This window comes from Oryx dammah, unplaced genomic scaffold (genome assembly GCF_014754425.2).
Source record: "Oryx dammah isolate SB20612 unplaced genomic scaffold, SCBI_Odam_1.1 HiC_scaffold_23, whole genome shotgun sequence".
NCBI classification, from domain to species: Eukaryota; Metazoa; Chordata; class Mammalia; order Artiodactyla; family Bovidae; genus Oryx; species Oryx dammah.
In genome coordinates, this window is record NW_024070207.1 from 71,232,770 (window position 1) to 71,255,426 (window position 22,657).

Sequence of the window (22,657 nt, forward strand, 5' to 3'; positions counted from 1 at the left end):
CAGGAATTTCTCTACTAAAACCAGAGGCTACAGCAGGAATAGAGCTACAGAAACTTCCCCTGCCCCATCCACCCTTCCCCTTTTTCCTATTACCCCACTCTTCAAGCACCAGATGCTTGCTTTCTTCTGCCTTAGGAATAAGCCAAAGGGTTTTCTTCTTTCTTCCCAGTCGCATTTTTCTAACCTACTTAGCTGCTGGCTCCTCCCTGCCCAACTTTTTGTAGTCTAGGAACTAGGCTTAGCTAACTCCTGCAAACTCCAGTTCACACATAGGCTCAAATTGAATGTGTGCCCTGTAATGCCCCCAGCTGGCCTATTTCATTTTGTTCTGCCCAGTATTTTGTTTCATTTAGTTTGGGTTTTGAGGCCAAGTAGAATTTTCAGTTTTGATTCTCTCAAGAGAAAGAGGTCCCTGTCTTTCTATTATGAGCTGGTGCTAGAGTGGAGCCTTCACCAACACTCCCAGTGAGATAGCACATATAAACAGAAGGTGGCAGGTAGAGTAACAACAGCACAGTTGTGTTTATTCCCCCACTTTGCATTCTTTCAGCATTTAGGAACTGGATTCTGTGCACTTGTTTTTCCCAGATTTTGAGAATTCTTAGAAGGGTAAAGCTATAGTGAAGTGAAGCCACTCAGTCGTGTCCGACTCTTTGCAACCCCATGGACTAGCCTATCAGGCTCCTCCATCCATGGGATTTTCCAGGCAAGAGTACTGGATTGGATTGCATAGTAGGGTAAAAGTATGGCTCCTGAAGCCAGATACTCCCACCATTTACTAACTGTGTGACCTAAGGAAGTTAATTAACCTCTCTGTGCCTCAATTTCCTCCTGTGTAAAATGGAGCTAATATAGTACCTACTTAATAGGGTGTTTGTAAGGATCATCGAAAAAGCAAGAAAGTTCCAAAAAAACATCTATTTCTGCTTTATTGACTATGCCAAAGCCTTTGACTGTGTGGATCACAAGAAACTGTGGAAAATTCTGAAAGAGATGGGAATACCAGATCACCTGACCTGCCTCTTGAGAAACCTGTATGCAGGTGAGGAAGCAACAGTTAGAACTGGACATGGAACAACAGACTGGTTCCAAATAGAAAAAGGAGTACGTCAAGGCTGTATATTGTCACCCTGCTTATTTAACTTATATGCAGAGTACATCATGAGAAATGCTGGGCTAGAGGAAGCACAAGCTGGAATCAAGGTTTCCGGGAGAAATATCAATCACCTCAGATATGCAGATGACACCACCCTTATGGCAGAAAGTGAAGAGGAACTCAAATGCCTCTTGATGAAAGTGAAAGACGAGAGTGAAAAGTTGGCTTAAAGCTCAACATTCAGAAAATTAAGATCATGGCATCTGGTCCCATCACTTCATGGCAATTAGATGGGGAAACAGTGGAAACATTGGCTGACTTTATTTTTTTGGGCTCCCAAATCACTGCAGATGGTGATTGCAACCATGAAATTAAAAGATGCTTACTCCTTGGAAGGAAAGTTATGACCAACTTAGACAGCATATTAAAAATCAGAGACATTACTTTGCCAACAAAGGTCCATCTAGTCAAGGCTATGGTTTTTCCAGTAGTCATGTATGGATGTGAGAGTTGGACTATAAAGAAAGCTGCGTGCCAAAGAATTGATGCTTTTGAACTGTAGTGTTGGAGAAGACTCTTGAGAGTCCGTTGGACTGCAAGGAGATCCAACCAGTCTATCCTAAAGGAGATCAGTCCTGGGTGTTCATTGGAGGGACTGATGTTGAAGCTGAAACTCCAATACTTTGGCCACCTGATGCAAAGAGCTGACTCATTTGAAAAGACCCTGATGCTGGGAAAGATTGAGGGCCGGAGGAGAAGGGGACGACAGAGGATGAGATGGTTGGATGGCATCACCAACTCAATGGACATAAGTTTGGGTGAGCTCCAGGAGTTAGTGATGGACAGGGAGGCCTGGCGTGCTGTGGTTCATGGGGTCGCAAGGAGTCGGACACGACTGAGCGACTGAACTAAAGGATATAATGAACTAACCCATGTGAAACACTTAGAACTATACCTAGTATATTGTAAAGGTTCAGTAAACATTAGCTAATATTGTTTTTAAATATATATGATAACAGAAGAATATAGCAAATTCACATATTCCCACCATTCAGAATTGAAACTGGTTGAGATTTTATCTTAGTTTTTGCCTTTTCTTAAAAATAATTACAGATAAGTTGAATATTCTGTGACCCTCACCCCCAGTCCTATTCTACTCCTGACTCCCCAAAGGCATCCATCATCATGAATTTGATGTGTATCTTTCCAGTCCATTTTCACAGTAATCAGAAATAAGATATGGTATCAGGAGGATGGGGTGGGGGTGAGTGGTATGTTTGGGATTTTTTACACACAGGGTACCATAACATGCATATCACTTTGCAACCTGCTTTTTTCATTCAATGTTGTTTTGAGATCTATTCACATAGATCTAGTTGAGTCCATTTAACTGCTCTATAGTATCTCATCGTATGATTATTCTGTTTTATTTATTCATTCACATCTGAATAGACATTTGGATCAGTCCTGATTTTTTGCCACTGAATTCAGTCAATTGCAGTAAACATTCTTATACTTGTCTCCTTGGGCACATGAGCAAGTTTCTATAGAGCACAGAGCTGTAAATGGAATTGCTGGATCATAGGATCTATCAGTTTTCAATTTTTCTAAACACTGCAGACTGGCAGAGGCAATAGAGTTCAGTGAGTAAGAGCAAGACCTGGGGTCCGAGTAGGCTCTGTTACTTCCTAAACTGTGTGACTGTGAATAATTCTTTGTGTCTCAGTTTCCCTATCTGTAAAATAAGGAGAATAGTACATCCCTCATAGAGTTGTTGTGTGTGTTAAATTTAAGGTGCTTTAGTGACTAAAACAAGGTAATCTAGTATTCTTTTTTACTATTTATATCACATATTTTCTCAAATTATAGATACGTGAATAGAAAAAAATACTGGAAGGACTTTCATTAAAATGATAACTGATGTTAGAAATATGTGATCTTTTTTTCTTTGTGCTTTTTTGTATCTTCCAAGTTTTATACAAATGAAAAGTTGTACCTTTGAGATTAGAAAACAAAATCACAGTAAATGCAATTTTTAATGAAAATAAAGGAATTGACGTTTTTAAAAAATAGAAGAATTTCTCTTCTGGTGAACAGGGGCACTGAAAGAATAGTGAAAGAGGCCTCAAGGAGTAGCTTTGTAAATGTTTAGAAACAATCTAAATGCTAATCAATAGAGGCTTGGTCATTGTGAAATGATCTCCAAGCTAATATGGTTAAATAAAAAAAGACAAGTTCAGGCTAATGTATAAAGTGTGCTACCGTGTGTGTGTGTGTGTGTGTGTGTGTGTGTGTTAGTTGCTTAGTCATATCCGACTCTTTGCAACCCCATAGACTACCACCATACTGTGTTAAAATTATATTTTTATGCTCACATATGCAGTCTATCTTTTGAAAGCATCACAAGAACACGGGTAAGGTAACTGGGTGTCTAAGACATGGCAGAGACTTGTTCTTTTAGTAACTACCTTTTCCTACCTTTGGAATTTTATACCATATGCATCTATCACATACTAAGTAGCTTATGCTTGAATTTAATGGGATTTTCACAATTATTGTCAATATCTCCTCAGCTGCCTTTAATCTAGCTTCCAAAGTTAAGGGGAAGAGGCTAGATCAGAGCCCTGACTTGCCCTGGCATCTAGTTTTAGAGCCTGTACTCATACCAGCTATGCTGCTGCCCTACTCCCAATACAAACATTGTCCTGTTATCCAGGCACCAAAAAGTGGATGGTGGTTCTTGGAGAGCATAACAGACTGAATAGAGGGGTGGGTACATGTGTGTATGTGCAACTGTAAACAATTATGCAAAAAATGTAAGGTGGAGAATGATAGGAGAGGTAGCTAGAGGCCAGACTCTGAAGCTAGTGTTTTATGAATCACGCTAAGATGCTTAGACCTTCCTCTCATGGATATGGTGACACTAAAGAGTTTACAGTAAAGGAGTAGTAACAAGATCCAATATTTTAGAGTTTACATGGGTTGCTGTACACAGGATTACTTTGAGAGATAGGAAGAGAAGCTGAAATGCTAAAAGATGATGAAGGCCTGAATCAAAAGTATAATCTAGGGGAGAATGGATATAGTGCATATACGGCTGAGTCCCTTTGCTGTCCATCTGAAACTATCACAACATTGTTAATTGGCTATACTCTAATACAAAATAAAAATTTTTGATAAGGACCTGTGATTTATCCCTACATGTATATCCCACAGCACATATTAAAGTATCTTGAACATAATGGATAACATTCAATAAAAATGTGGATTTTTTTTTTAAGTGTGAGTTAGGATTTGATCTCTGGCCTGCCTGACTCCAAAGATCAACTATTATTTCTCCATAGGACACACTGCTTGAAGAAATGAACAACTGAGTTTTGTTCATTTTCGGCTTTCCCTACACTAACACCAGAAGTATTACCAAAAGATGCGTCTTCACTTACCTTGAAACAAAAAGAAAAAGGCCCCCTCTCCAGAAATTCTATAGATTCACAAAAACAATTCCTTTTAGAGGAGGTAAACCTTGAAATACATGCTGTCACCTTTCTGGTTTGGCTATTTTCATTAATTACTCTTGCTTACAACCTCTTGGGAAAATAGGAAGTTTGCATCTCTCCTTGTTCTTTAGATATTCTTTTCTTTACTATTAGTATAAATTGCCCAGATATTGATACTTTTAGAGAAGGATATCATCCATGAATTTCCAATTTCAAAAAAAAGTGGAATAATTTTGCAATTAACATATTTTATTATGTTAACATTGTAATTTACATATTTTAATCTTTGATGATTCAATAGACAATTCATGAATCCAGAGGGTCTCAGGGTCAGTGCTAAAAACATCATTATCAGTAATTCCCTCGTGGTCTAGCAGTTAGGATTCTCACTGCTAAGGACCCAGTTTCAATCCCTGGTCAGGGAACTAAAACCCCACAAGCCTCGAGGCACAGCCAGAAATAATAACAACAACAAAAGCATTATTATCATGAGCTCCTAATAGAAGGGGCGGGGTTTACTCATGCTGTATCTATCCTCAGTGCCTAGTACATAGCAGAACTTCATTGAATGAATGGATGGGTGGATGGAGGATAGATGGTAGAGAACTGTAGCAGTAGAGTGGATAGATTCTTCTGAGACTAGCTTTCCTAGTGCCATCTTGCATGTTTTGCTTTTGCTTCTTTCTCCTATAAGTAGAATACGGAATAGCAAGGCTAAGAAAATTGGTCTATAGGAGCTTGGGGATGGAAAAGGGAAGAAATCATTTAATGACCCTTAATTTTTTTTTTACAAAAAAATGACTTTATCAAGATACAATTCTCATGCCACACAATTCTTGTATTTAGTATATTCACAAAATTGTACAATCATTGCCACTGTCTAATTCCAGAACATTTTTGTCCCCTCTAAAAGAAACCCCATACCAACTAGCAGTCAATCTCCATTGCTCTTCTCACAACCCTAGTGACAGTCTATTTTCTGTCTGTATAGATTTGCCTATTCTGGACAATTCATATAAGTGAAATTCTATAATATGTGGTCTTTTATCACTGGCTTCTTTCACTTAGCATAATGTTTTCAAGGGTCATCATATTGCAGCATGTATCAGATCAGTACTTCCTTTCTTGTTATTACCATATAGGAGCTTTCTGAGCCAGTAATTTGTGGTTTAGGTTATCATAGCATTTGGTATATTTTGAACAAGTGAAGGAATTCATCTGAAACTGAAGAGAAGCCAGCATGAATACAAGCCGGAATGAATGAGATTATGGCCATCCTCATCCTTGGCAGTGGCACAATTATGCTGAGCCAAAGATCTGTCCTAATAGGATGGCGGACCCAAGTTATGTGTGGTGACCTCCTGTTGGCACTGGTCTAGTCTGGGAAGGGTTCATGGGTGCTGGTGTAATGAGATGAGGCAAGTGCCTCATAGCTTATGTTTCTGGCTTGGGCAGAGCTTGGGTGCAATTCCTCATCTTCAAACATCTGAAAAAAGTATGTCGGGGATCTCCTGGTTCCATTTGTTCTGTTTGCCAGTGGGCAAAGTATACTGCACTGTGCAGACAGGTTAGACAGTTTATTGTAGGCTGATGAAAGCAGATTAAAAAACCATCAGCTTGGTGGGAAACTAGCTCAGAATCCAATCCAAATGTCAGATGAAATATTTACACAGCCAGGAGATAAACCAAAGGAAACAGTGTGCCCTTTGTGTGTGCCTCTGAGTGTGCAGGCACACAGAGCTGCTGACCATTTGTCAACTTCCAAGATTTATTCTGCTGCTCCTGGCAAGGGACAGCCTAATGATTTAATAGCTTGTCAACACCTACACAGAGAAACAAGGACTGGCACTTCCTTATTTCTTATTTTCTTTCCTCTAAATAGGAATTCCTATTCTAAGTCACTGGAACCTGGAAATCAGACTGTCAGGTTTCTCTTGAGTTGAGTGCACAGTTCCTGAATCTGAGCATGATGAATGTTATAACTTCCCTGTTATACAAACACAGGGTTGCTACCCTTTCAGAAGAACCTATTGAGTTCATGTCCTAAAGCCTGAGTGCTACAGACCGTTGCCATGAGCCAATTTCAAATGGAGTGAAACTGTTTTGTTTCTGTCCCATGAACCTCTTGAGTTGAATGCCTGCTTGAGCAATCCAGCGCCTAGTTGCCACATTTACATTTGAGATGGGGAAGTTATTTAGAGGATTTAGTGTGGAAGAAGACTGGACTTCTTGTGCAGAGTATTATTCTCTAGGCATCCTTTGGCAATTGTAAGTTCCCTGTAAGCAGGAACCACGTCCTCTTCAGCTCAACAAATCCCACAGTGCCAATTATAGCATCTGACACACAGTCATGCTACGTGACTGATTTTCAGACAATTCAATCATGATCTAGTGAATAGAATGATGATTGAACCAGACACTTACATTTTCTATTAGAATACAACCTTGAGTACACTGGGTTTTTAATCCCAAAGAAGTATAGTATAGTGAATTGGTATAAAATTTTACTTCTCAAATTTTAATATACTTGTGAATTACCTGGGGTTTTTAAAATGCAAATTTTGATGCAGTAAGTCCAGAGTACAACCTGAGATTGTGCCTTTCTTGCAAGCTCCAAGGTGATACAATGCTGCCTGTCCAGAAATCACACTTTGAGTAGAAAGGATCTAGAGCTAACCAATAGAATAGTAATCACTAGCACATGGTAACCACTAGCACCTGAAATGTGGCTAGTACAAATTGAAATGAGCTATAAGTATAAAATGCACATCAGATTTCAAAGACTTAGTAAGAAATAATGTAAACTATCTCATTAATAATTTTATATTGATTGTATATTAAAATGATTATATTTTAATATATAGAGTTAAATGTTTTTAAAATTAGTTTCACCTGTTTCTTTTTACTTTTTTAATGTGACTACTCAAAAAAATTTTAATTATGTATACTACATATGTGGCTCACATTCAGTTCAGTTCAGTCACTCAGTCCTGTTCAACTCTTAGCGACCCATGAACCTCAGCATGCCAGGCCTGCCTGTCCATCATCAACTCCCAGAGTCCACCCAAACCCATGCCCATCGTGTCAGTGATGCCATCCAACCATCTCATCCTCTGTCGTCCCCTTCTCCTGCTCCCAATCCCTCCTATCATCAGGGTCTTTTCAAATGAGTCAGCTCTTCACATCAGGTGGCCAAAGTACTGGAGTTTCAGCTCCAACATAAGTCCTTCCAGAAAACACCCAGGACTGATCTAACTTAAGATGGACTGGTTGGGTCTCCTTGCAGTCCAAGGAACTCTCAAGAGTCTTCTCCAACACTACAGTTCAAAAGCATCAATTCTTCGGCGCTCAGCTTTCTTTACAGTCCAATTCTCACATCCATACATGACCACTGGAAAAATCATAGCCTTGACTAGACGGACCTTTGTTGACAAAGTAATGTCTCTGCTTTTGAATATGCTATCTAGGTTGGTCATAACTTTCCTTCCAAGGAGTAAGCATCTTTTAATTTCATGGCTGGAGTCACCATCTGCAGTGATTTTGGAACCCAAAACAATAAAGTCCGACACTGTTTCCACTGTTTCCGCATCTATTTCCCATGAAATGATGGGACCAGATGCTATGATCTTTGTTTTCTAAATGTTGAGCTTTAAGCCAACTTTTTCACTCTCCTCTTTCACTTTCATCAAGAGGCTTTTTAGTTCTTCCTCACTTTCTGCCATAAGGGTGGTGTCATCTGCATATCTGAGGTTATTGGTATTTCTTTTGGCAATCTTGATTCCAGCTTGTGCTTCCTCCAGCCTAGCATTTCTCATGATGTACTCTGCATATAAGTTAAATAAGCAGGGTGACAATATACAGCCTTGACATACTCCTTTTCCTATTTGGAACCAGTCTGTTGTTCCATGTCCAGTTCTAACTGTTGCTTCCTGACCTGAGGTTTCTCAAGAGGCAGGTCAGGTGGTCTGGTATTCCCATCTCTTTCAGAATTTTCCACAGTTTCTTGTGATCCACACAGTCAAAGGCTTTGGCATAGTCAATAAAGCAGAAATAGATGTTTTTCTGGAACTTTCTTGCTTTTTTTGATGATCCAGCGGATGTTGGCAGTTTGATCTCTGGTTCCTCTACCAACATCTGGAAGTACACGGTTCAGGTATTGCTGAAGCCTGCCTTGGAAAATTTGGAGCATTACTTTACTAGCATGTGAGATGAGTGCAATTGTGCAGTAGTTCGAGCATTCTTTGGCATTGCCTTTCTTTGGGATTGGAATGAAAACTGACCTTTTGCAGTCCTGTGGCCACTGCTGAGTTTTCCAAATTATTGGCATATTGAGTACAGCACTTTGACAGCATCATCTTTCAGGATTTGAAATAGCTCAACTGGTATTCCATCTCCTCCACTAGCTTTGTTCATAGTGATACTTCCTAAGGACCACTTGACTTCACATTCCAGGATGTCTAGGTCTAGGTGGCTCACATTATATTTCTATTAGCAGCAGTAGTCTAGAGCACGGATCAGAAAACTTTCAGTAAAGTGCCAGGTGGTAAATATTTTAGACTTTTTAGACAATATGTTTTCTCTGCCCCACTATTCAACTCTACTGTTGTAAGCACAAAACAGCCATCAGTTCAGTCACTCAGTCATCTCCGACTCTTTGTGACCCCAAGGACTGCAGCACACCAGCCTTCCCTGTCCATCACCAACTCCCAGAGCTTACTTAAACTTATGTCCATTGAGTCAGTGATGCCATCCAACCATCTCATCCTCTGTTGTCCCCTTCTCTTCCCACCTTCAATCTTTCCCAGCTTTAGGGTCTTTTCCAATGAGTCAGTTCTTCACATCAGGTGGCCAAAATATTGGAGCTTCAGTTCCAAAATCAGTCCTTTCAATGAATATTCAGGGTTGATTTCCTTTAGGAATGACTGGTTGGATATCCTTGCCATCCAAGGGACTCTCAAGAGTCTTCTCCAACACCACAGTTCAGAAGCATCAGTTCTTCGGTGCTCAGCTTTCTTTATAATCCAACTCTCAAATCCATACATGACTACTGGAAAAAACATAGCTTTGACTAGATGGATCTTTGTTGACAAAGTAATGTCTCTGCTTTTTAATAAGCTGTCTAGGTTGGTCATAGCTTTTCTTCCAAGGAACAAGCGTCTTTTCATTTCATGGCTGCAGTCACCATCTGCAGTGACTTTGGAGGCCCCCAAAATAAAGTCTGTCACTGTTTACATTGTTTCCCCATCTATTTGCCATGAAGTGATGGGACCAGATGCCATGATCTTAGTTTTCTGAATGTTGAGCTTTAAGCCAGCTTTTTCACTCTCCTCTTTTACTTTCATCAAGAGGCTCTTTATTTCTTCACTTTCTGCCATAAGGGTGGTGTCATCTGCATATCTGAGGTTATTGATAGTTCTCCCGGCAATCTTGATTCCAGATTGTGCTTCATCCAGCCCAGCATTTCGCATGATGTACTCTGCATATAAGTTAAATAAACTGTGTGACAATATACAGCCTTGACGTACTCCTTTCCCTATTTGGAACCAGTCTGTTTTTCCATGTCCAGTTCTAACTGTTGCTTCTTGAGCTGCATACAGATTTCTCAGGAGGCAAGTCAGGTGGTCTGCTATTTCCATCTCTTGAAGAATTTTCCATAGTTTGTTGTGATCCACACAGTCAAAGGCTTTGGTGTAGTCAATAAAGCAGAAGTAGATGTTTTTCTGGAACTCTCTTGCTTTTTCTATGAACCAACAGATGTTGGCAATTTGATCTCTGGTTCCTCTGCCTTTTCTAAATCCAGCTTGAACATCTGGAATTTCATGATTCACATGCTATTGAAGCCTGGCTTGGAGGATTTTGAGCATTACTTTCCTAGTGTGTGAGATGAGTGCAGTTCTGCAGTAGTTTGAACATTCAAAGCAGCCATACATAATATATAAATGAATGAACATGGTTGGGTTCCAATAAAACTTTATTACTAAAACAGGTAGAGATGGTAGCCTTGGAAATTGACAGCCCACAATCCGGGTGAAAAACCAGCAGCCTAGTAGCCACCAGAGGGAGCCAAACAGTGTTGGAGCTCCTTCAAAGCCTAATTCCCAGAGAATTATTTGACTTGTCTGGTGGTTCCCTGGAAGACCCCACTTGCAAGGCTCTCTTTATTAGACCTGACTCATTCAATATACAAAATTTCTCCCTGCAGCATTTGTCAAAAACAATTAGAGGCAAATGATTGATTTCACAGCTGTCTGAAGCAGTGGATAATAGTTGGGGGAAACAGTGAAAGTGAAGTTGCTCAGTTGTGTCTGATTCTTTGCAACCCCGTGGACTGTAGCCCACCAGGCTCCTCCATCCATGGGATTCTCCAGGCAAGAATACTGGAGTGGGTTGCCATTTCCTTTTCCAGAGGATCTTCCTGACCCAGAGATCGAACCCAGGTCTCCCGCATTGCAGGCAGACACTTTAATGTCTGAGCCAAACCAAAAGGCTCAAAAGGAAAAACTAGAGAATGAGATGTCCATAGGGGCTTTCAAAAGCTTCAACATATTCTGGGGACTCTAGAGGAGTTCATGCATGCACAGAACTGTGTTCATGCCCAGAGCTACGTGCATGCTCAGAAGAGACCTGAGAAAGGCCTAAGCTCTCACCTCTGACTGACCTTCAAGCTGTGCCCAAGTGAAGTGTAAAGAAGTTATCAGCTGCCTGTCTGAACACTGAGGATGTGCCCTCAACATGCACATAAAATCTCTTGGCAAAGACTGGGAAACTTACTATTTCCAGGCAAATAAAAATACCTCTGTCCAACCATTGCTGTTGTTCAGTCTCTCAGTTGTGCACGAGTCTTTGTGACCCCATGGACTGCAGCACACCAGGCTTCCCTGCCCTTCACCATCTCCTGGAGCTTACTCAAACTCATGTCCATTGAGTTGGGGACATCATCCAACCGTCTCATCCTCTGTTGTCCCTTTCTCCTCCCACCTTCAGTCTTTCCCAGCATTAGCGTCTTTTCCAGTGAGTCAGTTCTTCACATCAGGTGGCCAAAGTATTGGAGCTTCAGCTTCAAAATCAGTCCTTTCAGTGAATATTCAGGGTTGATTTCCTTTAGGAATGACTGGTTGGATCTCCTTGCCATCCAAGGGACTCTCAAGAGTCTTCTCCAACAGCACAGTTCAAAAGCATCAATTCTTCAGTGCTCAGCTTTCTTTATAGTCCAACTCTCCCATCCATATATGACTACAGGAAAAACCATAGCTTTGACTAGATGGACGTTTGTTGGCAAAGTAATGCCTCTGCTTTTTAATAAGCTGTCTAGGTTGGTCACAGCTTTTCCAAGGAGCAAGCATCTTTAAATTTCATGGTTGAGTCACCATCTGCAGCGTTTTTGGAGCCCAAGAAAATAAAGTCTGTCATTGTTTCCATTTTTCCACATATACTTGCCATGAAGTGATGTGACCAGATGCCCTGGTCTTCGTTTTTTGAATGTTGCATTTTGAGCCAGCTTTTTCACTGTCCTCTTTCACTTTGATCAAGAGGCTCTTTAGTTCCCCTTCACTTTCTTCCATAAGGGTGGTGAAATCTGTATATCTGAGGTTACTGATATTTCTCCCAGCAATATTGATTCCAGCTTGTGCTTCATCCAGCTGGCATTTCACATGATGTACTCTGCATATAAGTTAAATAAGCAGGGTGACAATATACAGCCTTGACATACTCCTTTCCCAATTTTTAACTGGTCCATTGTTCCATGTCCAGTTCTAACTGTTGCTTCTTGACCTGCATACAGATGTCTCAGGAGGCAGATCAGGTGGTCTGGTATTCCTATGTCTTGAAGAAATTTCCACAGTTTGTTGTGATCCACAAAGTCACAGGCTTTAGCATAGTCAATGAAGCAGAAGTAGCTGTTTTTCTGGAACTCTCTTGCTTTTTCAGTGATCCACCTGATGTTGGCAATTTGATCTCTGGTTCCTCTGCCTTTTCTAAATCCAGCTTGAACATCTGGATGTTCTTGGTTCACATACTGTTGATGCCTAGCTTGGAGAATTTTGAGCATTACTTTGCTAGCATGTGAAATGAGTGCAACTATACAGTAATTTGAACATTCTTTAGCATTACATTTCTTTGGATTGGAATGAAAAATCACCTTTTCCAGTCCTGTGGCCACTGCTGAGTTTTCCAAACTTGCTAGCATATTGAGTGCAGCACTTTAACAGTATCACGTTTTAGGATTTTAACTAGCTCAGCTGGAATTACTTCACCTCCACTAGCTTTGTTCTTAGTGATGCTTCCTAATACCTACTTAACTTCACACGCCAGGATGTCTGGCTCTATGTTGGTGATCACACCATCATGGTTATCTGGGTCATTAAAATCTTTTTTGTATAGTTCTTTTGTGTATTCTTTCCACCTCTTAATATCTTCTGCTTCTTTTAGGTCCATACCATTTCTGTCCTTTATTGTGCCCATCTTTGCATGAAATGTTCCCTTAGTATCTCTAATTTTCTTGAAGAGATCTATCTAGTCTTTCCTATTCTATTATTTTTCTTTATTTCTTTGCATTGTTCATTTAGGAAAGTTTTATTTTTTAATCTCTCCTTGTTATTCTTTCTAACTCTGATTTCAGATGGGTATATCTCTGCTTTTCTCCTTTGCTTTTCACTTATCTTCTTTTCTCAGCTATTTGTATGGCCTCCTCAGACAGCCATTTTGTCTTTCTGCATTTTTTATTCTTGGGAGTAGTTTGGATCACCACTTTCTGTACAGTGTTATAAACCTCCATCCACAGTTCTTCAGGCACTCTATCAGATCTAATCCCTTGAATCTATTTGTCACTTCCATTGTATCATTGTAAGGGATTTGATTTAGGTCATACTTGAATGGCCTAGTGGTTTTCCCTACTTCAGTTTAAGTCTGAATTTTGCAATAAGGAGTTCATGCTCTGAGCTGCAGTCAGTTACCGGTCTTGTTTTTGCTGACGCATAGAGCTTCTCCATCTTTGGCTGAGAAGAATATAATCAGTCTGGTTTCAGTATAGACCATCTGGTGATATCTATATGTAAAGTCAGTCATCTCCTGTGTTGTTGGAAGAGGGTGTTTGCTATGACCAACCAATGTGTTCTCTTGGCAAAACTCTGTTAGCCTTTGCCCTGCTTCATTTTGTATTCCAAGGCCAAACTTGCCTGTTACTCCAGGTGTCTCTTGACTTCCTACTTTTGCATTCCAGTCAGTACTCTTGCCTGGAGAATCCCAGGGACGGGGGAGCCTGGTGGGCTGCTGTCTATGGGGTCGCACAGAGTCAGACACAACTGAAGCGACTTAGCAGCATGGTGAGAATGACAGCTTTTTTTTTTTTTTTTTAGTGTTAGTTCTAGAAGGTCTTGTAGGGCTTCGTAGAACCATTCAACTTCAGCTTCTTCAGCATAACTGGTTGGGGCATAGACTTGGATTACTATAATACTGAATGGTTTGGAAACATACAGAGATCATTCTGTCATTTTTGAGACTGCACCCATGTACTGCATTTCAGACTCTTTTGTTGACTATGAGAGCTACTCCATTTCTTCTAAAGGATTCTTGCCCACAGTAGTAGATATAATGGTCATCTGAATTAAACTTGCCCATTCAGGTCCTTTTTAGTTCACTGATTCCAACTCATGCCATCTCCTGTTTGACCACTTCCAATTTACCTTGATTCATGGACCTAGCAACCATTATCTGTCCACTAAGCTAACCAAGTAGAGACTTCAGTGTCCACACTAGACAAAGAATACAGACTGTATAGAAGTGTTGCATAATAGTCACTAAACAAACACTACCAGCATTAACAACAAACCCTAGGGAGGAAGGAATCTGATTTCCAGAGTTGACTCATTATATAATTTTATTTTGTTAAATTTTATTTTATATTGAACTGGAGTTTGTTAACAATATTGTGTTAGTTTCAGGTGTACAGTAACTTATTTAGTTGTACATATACATGTATTGATTGTTTTTCAAATTCTTTTCCCATCATTATATAATTTTAAATGTCCACTTTTCAGGAAAAATTACAAAAACATGCAAAGAAATGAGAAAGTATGGTCAATATACTGGAAAACATTAATCTATATAAACCATCCCTGAGGACATCTAGATGTTAGAGTTACTTGACAGGGACTTAAAATCAGCTATTTTTAAATATGCACAAAGAATTAAAGGAAAATATGAGAAGAGTTTCTCACCAAATAAAGAATGTCAATAAAGTAGCAAAATGGATAAAGTTAAATAAAATATAATACACAAACTCTGGAGTCTGATAGTAAAATAATTGAAATGAAAAATTCACTAGAAGTGCTCAACTGTGAATTTGAATGAGCAGAAAAAAGAAACTTAAAAATCAGTAAATTGATATTATATAGTCTAAGCAGTAGAAAATGAAAATAATGAAGAATGAACAGAGCTTCAGAGACATGTGTGACAATATCAAATGTACCAACATACATATAATGTGAGTCCCAGAAGGAGAAGAGAGAAAGAAAGGAGCAAAAAGAGTATTTGAAGAAATAATAGGGGCTTCCCTGATAGTCCAGTGGTTAGGAATCCATCTTGCAATGTGAGGGACACTGGTTTGATCCCTGGTCCAGGAAGATCCCACATGTTGTGGAGCAACTAAACCTATGCACCATAACTACTGAGCCAGCTCTAGAGCCTGCAAGTCACAGTTACTGAAGCCCACGCACCTAGAGCCTGTGCTCCATGGCAAGAGAAGCCGCCCCAATGAGAAGCCCATAAACCACAATGACGAGTAGCCTCTGCTAGCCACAGCTAGGGGAAGCCCACATGAAGCAACAAAGACCCACTACAGTCAAAAGACAAAGAAATCTTTTTAAAAATTAGTCATAACAATGTAGTCTAAAAAAAAAAAAAAGAATGGCCCAAAATGTACCAAATTTGGTGAAAGACATTGATCTATACATCCAAGAAGCTCAACAAACTCAAAACAGGATAAAACAAAAAGATCCACACTGAGATACATTATAAACTGCCAAAAGACAAAGAATTTGAAAGCAGCAAGAGAAAACTCATCATGTACAAGGAATCCCCAATAATATTAATAACTGACTTTTGATCAGAGACTATAGAAACCAGATATTCATAGTGCTGAAAGCAAAGTCAACCAAGAATTCAAAAACTGGTAAAACTATTCATCAAAAATGAAGGGGAAACTGCAGTCACAAATAAACACTAAGAGAATTTAATATTATAAGAAATATTAAAGGGAATCTTTAAGGCTGAAATGAAAGGACACTAGACAGTAATTTGAATCTATATAAAGAAATAAAGACCACCAGTAAGAGTCACTACATAGGTACATATAAAAGTAGAACATATTTTTCTTTGTAACTTATTTTCTCTTACATGCTTTAAAAGACACCTGAATAAAGTAATAATTATAAGTCTTTGGTAAGTACACCATATATAAAGATGTAATTGGTATGACAATAAAAATGTCAAGGAGGGGTGCAGGAATGGAGCTATATAACAGCAAATTATTTGCATAATGTTGGAGTCAAATTGGTATTAATCCAAATTAGACTGTTAAAAGTTAAAATATTGTAATTTACAGGTCAACCACTAAGAAAAAAATACACACATATATATTTATATGTAATACATTTAAAGTAACAAGGGAATTTAAATGGTACACTGTATGCGTGCATGCTCAGCCACCTTAGTTGTGTCTGACTCTTTGTGACCCTATGGACTGTAGCCTGCACTACAGTCCATAGAGTCCCACTCCTCAGTCCATGGGATTCTCCAGGCAAGAGTACTGGAGTGGGTGCCATGCCAAAGGATACACTAGATGCTATCTAGTTAATTTTTAAAGGTGATAGTGGAGGAAGAGAGGAACAAAAATATTTAAGATATAGAAAAAAAAGCAATGTAGCATATGTAAACCATGCTCCAACAGTAATTATGTTAAATGTAATATATATGTCAATAAAGCAGAAATAGGTGTTTTTTTGGAACTCTCTTGCTTTTTCAATGATCCAGCGGATGTTGGCAATTTGATCTCTGGTTCCTCTGCCTTTTCTAAAACCAGCTTGAACATCTGGAAGTTCACGGTTCATGTATTGCTGAAGCCTGGCTTGAAGAATTTTAAGCATTACTTTACTAGCATGTGAGATGAGTGCAGTTGTGTGGTAGTTTGAGCATTCTTTGGCATTGCCTTTCTTTGGGGTTGGAATGAAAACTGACCTCTTCCGGTCCTGTGGCCACTGCTGAGTTTTCCAAATTTGCTGGCATATTGAGTGCAGCACTTTCACAGCATCATCTTTCAAGATTTAAAATAGCTCAACTGGAATTCCATCACCTCCACTAACTTTGTTCATAGTGATGCTTCCTAAGGCCCACTTGACTTCACATTCCAGGATGTCTGGCTCTAGATGAGTGATCACATCATCATGATTATCTGGGTCGTGAAGATCTTTTTTGTACAGTTCTTCTGTGTATTCTTGCCACCTCTTCTTAATATCTTCTGCTTCTGTTAGGTCCATACCATTTCTGTCCTTTATCGAGCCCATCTTTGCATGAAATGTTCCCTTGGTATCTCTAATTTTCTTGAAGAGATCTCTAGTCTTTCCCATTCTGTTGTTTTCCTCTATTTCTTTGCATTGATCACTGAGGAAGGCTTTCTTATCTCTTCTTGCTATTCTTTGGAACTCTGCATTAAGCATCTGAATATCTTTCCTTTTCTCCTTTGCTTTTTGCTTCCCTTCTTTTCACAGCTATTTGTAAGGCTTCCCCAGACAGCCATTTTGCTTTTTTGCATTTCTTTTCCATGGGGATGGTCTTGATTCCTATCTCCTGTACAGTGTCACATACCTCCATCCATAGTTCATCATGCACTCTTATCTATCAGATCTAGTCCCTTCAATCTATTTCTCACTTCCACTGTATAATCATAAGGGATTTGATTTAGGTCATACCTGAATGGTCTAGTGGTTTTCTCCACTTTCTTCAATTTCATTCTGAATTGGCAATAAGGAGTTCATGATCTGAGCCACAGTCAGCTCCTGGTCTTGTTTTTGCTGACTGTATAGAGCTTCTCCATCTTTGACTGCAAAGAATATAATCAGTCTGATTTTGGTGTCGACCATCTGGTGATGTCCATGTGTGGAGTCTTCTCTTGTGTTGTTGGAAGAGGGTGTTTGCTATGACCAGTGTGTTCTCTTGGTAGAACTCTATTAGCCTTTGCCCTGCTTCATCCTGTACTCCAAGGCCAAATTTGCCTGTTACTCCAGGTGTTTCTTGACTTCCTACTTTTGCATTCCAGTCCCCTATGATGAAAAGGACATCTTTTTTTGGGTGTTAGTTCTAGAAGGTCTTGTAGGTCTTCACAGAACTGTTCAACTTCAGCTTCTTCAGCATTACTGGTCAGGGAATAGACTTGTATCACCATGATATTGAATGGTTTGCCTTGGAAACGAACAGAGATCATTCTGTCGTTTTTGAGATTGCATCCACGTACTGCATTTCAGACTCTTTTGTTGACCATGATGGCTACTCCATTTCTTCTAAAGGATTCCTGCCCACAGTAGTAGATATAATGGTCATCTGAGTTAAATTCACCCATTCCAGTCCATCTTAGTTCACTGATTCCTAGAATGTTGATGTTCACTCTTGCCATATCTTGTTTGACCACTTCCAATTTGCCTTGATTCATGGACCTAACATTCCAGGTTCCAATGCAATATTGCTCTTTACATCATCGGACCTTGCTTCTATCACCAGTCACATCCACAACTGGATATTGTTTTTGCTTTGGCTCCATCCCTTCATTCTTTCTGGAGTTATTTCTCCACTGATCTCCAGTAGCATATTGGGCACCTACTGACCTGGGGAGTTCCTCTTTCAGTATCCTATCATTTTGCCTTTTCATACTGTTCATAGGGTTCTCAAGGCAAGAATACTGAAGTGGTTTGCCATTCCCTTCTCCAGTGGACCACATTCTGTCAGATCTCTGCACCATGACCTGCCCATCTTAGGTGGCCCCACACAGCATGGCTTAGTTTCATTGAGTTAGACAAGGCTGTGGTCCGTGTAATTAGATTGGCTAGTTGTCTGTGATTGTAGTTTCAGTCTGTCTGCCCTGTGATCCCCTCTCTCAGTACCTACCGTCTTACTTGGGTTTCTCTTACCTTGGACGTGGGGTGTCTCTTCACAGCTGCTCCAGCAAAGCCCAGCCGCTGCTCCTTACCTCAGACGGGGGGTAGCTCCTCTTGGCCGCTGCCCCTGACCTCGGCCCAGGGGTAGCTCCTCTTGGCCATGCTCATGTGCTGTCGCAGCCCATTCACTTCAGTTCAGTCACTCAGTCATGTCCGACTCTTTGCGACCCCATGAATCGCAGCATGCCAGGCCTCCCTGTCCATCACCAAATCCTGGAGTTTACCCAAATTCACGTCCATTGAGTCGGTGATTCCATCCAGTCATCTCATCCTCTGTCGTCCCCTTCTCTTCCTGCCCCCAATCCCTCCCAGCATGAGGGTCTTTTCCAATGAGTCAACTCTTGCATGAGGTGGCCAAAGTATTGGAGTTTCAGCTTCAGCATCATTCCTTCCAATGAACACCCAGGACTAATCTCCTTTAGGATGGACTGGTTGGATCTCTGGGAATGTAAAATGGTGCAACTACTTTGGAAAAAGGTCTGGCAGTTCTTCAAAAAGTTAATAGAGTTAACAAATGATTCAGAAATTCCTTCCACTCCTAGGCATATAACCACATATGCTCATATAAAAACTTACACAGAAAAGTTCATAGCAGCATTATTCATAACAACCAAAAAAGTAGAAACAACCCAAATATTCATCAACTGATGACTGGATAAACAAAATCTAGTATGTCTATATAATGAAATATTATTCAGTCATAGAAAGGAATAAAGTACTGATACATGCTACAACATGGATAAATCTTAAAAACATTATGCTAAGTGAAAGAAACCAGACACAAAAGACTACATAGTATATGATTCTACTTATGTTAAATATCCAGAAGAGGCAAATCCATAAAACCAGAAAGGAAATTAGTGTTTGCTAGGGGGCTAGAGGGTTGGGAAATTAATGCTTAGTATGTATGGGTTTGGGTTTTTTTTTTTTTCTTCTGGAGTGATGATAATGTTCTGGAATTAGTAGTGACAGTTGCACAACCCTGTAAATATACTACTCATGTACGCTATAAGGGTGAATCGTCAAGGGAAAAAAATAGAGGGACAGATTTGGTCCATTGGCCATAGTTTGTCAATCTCTGGTTTGACAGTCGTTTTTAGAGTTGCATAGACCAGAGACAGAACCTCATTTTCAATTTATGAGCTCTGTGACCCATGACAAGTTACTTAACAGCTATAACCCTCACTTTTCTTTACATAATGGTAATATGTAGAGTAACTCCCTTGTACTGTATGAGGATAAAGTTAGATCAAATATAAGGTCCACAAAGGCACTCTTTTCCCAGAGCCTAGAGCTAACATGTATTCAATGTACATGAATAAATAAGTAAAACATTTAGCAGTTACTGTCTCACAGTAATAAACATTAATAATAGCAAACCCTTATATTCCACTTATTCTATGCCAAGTACTAGTCTAAGTGCTTTGCAGAACTGTATCTCATTTCAATACCTAGTGTTATCATCATCCCCATTTTCCAGATGAGAAAACTAAGTCACAGATAGTGTAGATAACCTGCCCCAAATCATTCAGCTATGAAGTGATAGAATCAAAATTAAAACCCAAGTGGTCCGGTCCAGAGTCCATGCAATAAATGTTGAGTGTGAATATGATTATAATCATCATCAGTTTAACATATATCCAAGTATACCAATTTCATTTCTCTCTTTGATATCTGAGCACATACTAACACCTCTACTTCCTAGCAGTTGATTTAGGGTGAGGATGCTTCCCAAGTCTTCAGTGTTCTGCTAGGGGGCATGTTCATCTTTTTATCTGTCCTTCATTCATTTATTAAGCATGCATAGGGTCCCTACTGGGCTTCCCAGGTATCTCAGTGGGTAAAGAATCCACTTGCAGTGCAGGAGACACAGGAGACAAGAGTTCAATCCTTGGGTCAGAAAAAGCCCCTGGAGGAGGTCGTGGCAACCCACGCCAGTATTCTTGCCTGGAGAATTCCATGGACTGAGGAGCATGGTGTGATATAATCCATAGGGTCACAAAGAGTTGAACATGACTGAAGCGACTGAGCGTACACACTTGCAGGGTCTCTACTATGTTCTAGGCCCTGTGCCATGTAAACATAAAAAGACAGACTCTCTGTCCTCAAAGAGCTCAAAGTCTAGTCGGGATGAGAATCATAAATCAAGATGATAAGGGCTGTAGTAGGGCTCTGTGGAAGTGGAGAAGACCAAGGGCAGAGTGTAGAGGTGGGACGAAGAAAGGACCTATGCGAGTTTCCTGGAGGAAGCTTTGCCTAGAGAGGAATGGGGGGTAATCAGGAATAGAATGGGACCATCCAGTCAAGAATGAGGTTAAAGTGTATACAGAGGCCAAGAGGCCCAGGAGCTCTTGGTGAAACCCAGCAGGCAGAGTCCAACATGACCAAAAGCCAGGCTGCAGGGGGGACCTGGAAAAGCTCATAAGAGCCTAGGTGCCATGCAAGTTCGGTCTTGAGCAAGTGCCTAGCATTGTCAGCAAATACCTGACATTATTTTCTATGCCGGCATTTATCACCATCTGACCTATCATACCTTTGATGTTTATTTACTGTCTGTCTCTTCCCACTGGAATGTGAGCTCCCTGAGGGCAGGGACTTGGCTTTGTTCACTTTTGTTTTCTGCTGCATCTCCTTTACCTACCGACACATGTTTGTATTGCCTGGCTATTGTAGGCATGAAATAAATATTTTCAAATAAATGAATGAGTGAAATAAAATAAAGAAACTCATGACCTGGGGGCTCTAGGGAAGACAAAGAGCATTACAATACAGACTTGACATCTAGGAGCTTACAGACTAGAGGGGACCTAACAGGTGGACATGAGTCCCTATTACACTCTGCCTCCTCTCTTCCTACACTTCCTGTCTTCTCTCCCAGAACTTTCAGATTGTCCCCTGACCATTCAAATTCCCTTCCCCTCACACATTTCTCCACCCTAGCCAGGACTTCGTGCTCCCTGACAGTGGCCCATGCTCCAATCTGCCCACCCTCCTGGCTCTGCCCGTCCCATATCTCAGTCCTGAGAGCTGCCTGCCTCTGCTAGGTGTTAGCATGATCAAACTAATTTTCACTGATGTATGAATCACTGTCAGAGCAGTCTAGGTTATATGACTTTTTAAACTTTTTTGTTATGGAAACTTTCAAACATATACATAGCAGAGAGAAGAGTATGGTGAAACCCCATGTACCCATCACCCAGCTTTAACAATTACCAACATTCTGCCATATTTCTTCTATTCCTCATTTTTTCTTGAAGTATTTGAAAGCAAATCCCAGAGACCATACCATTCCACAGTTGAAAGTGAAAGTGAAATTCACTCAGTCGTGTCCGATTCTTTGCGACCCCATGGACTATACATACAGTCCATGGAATTCTCCAGGCCAGAATACTGGAATGGGTAGCCTTTCCCTTCTCCAGGGGATCTTCCCAATCTAGGGATTGAACCCAGGTCTCCCACATTGCAGGTGAATTCTTTACCAACTGAGCCACAAGGGAAGCCCAAGAATACTGGAGCAAGTAGCCTATCCCTTCTCCAGGGGATCTTCCCAACCCAGAGATCGAACTGGGGTGTCCTGCATTGCAGGTGGATTCTTTACCAACCGAGCTATGAGAGATTCCACAGTTGCTGGCCTGTAAATATTTCAGTATGTTTCTCCAACAGATAAGGACCTTTTCTTAAATAACCACAATACTATTATCAAAACTGACAAATTAATGATTCCTTAATACCAGACACTATTAAGTTTTACCCAATTGTCTCAAAAATATCTTTCTGCATGGACTTGTTCAAACCAGGATCCAAACACAATTCACACATTAAGCATGTACTTTTTAGGCTTAAGGCCGCTAGGTAAAGTT

At 40.2% G+C, this 22,657-nt stretch overlaps 1 protein-coding gene across 2 annotated transcripts in view; it reads left to right on the forward strand.

Moving 5' to 3' along the window:
• The window catches only part of HDAC8 (histone deacetylase 8), a 261,256-nt gene that overhangs the window by 191,434 nt on the left and 47,165 nt on the right, over positions 1-22,657 (forward strand). The gene's annotated exons all lie outside the window — the stretch shown is intronic.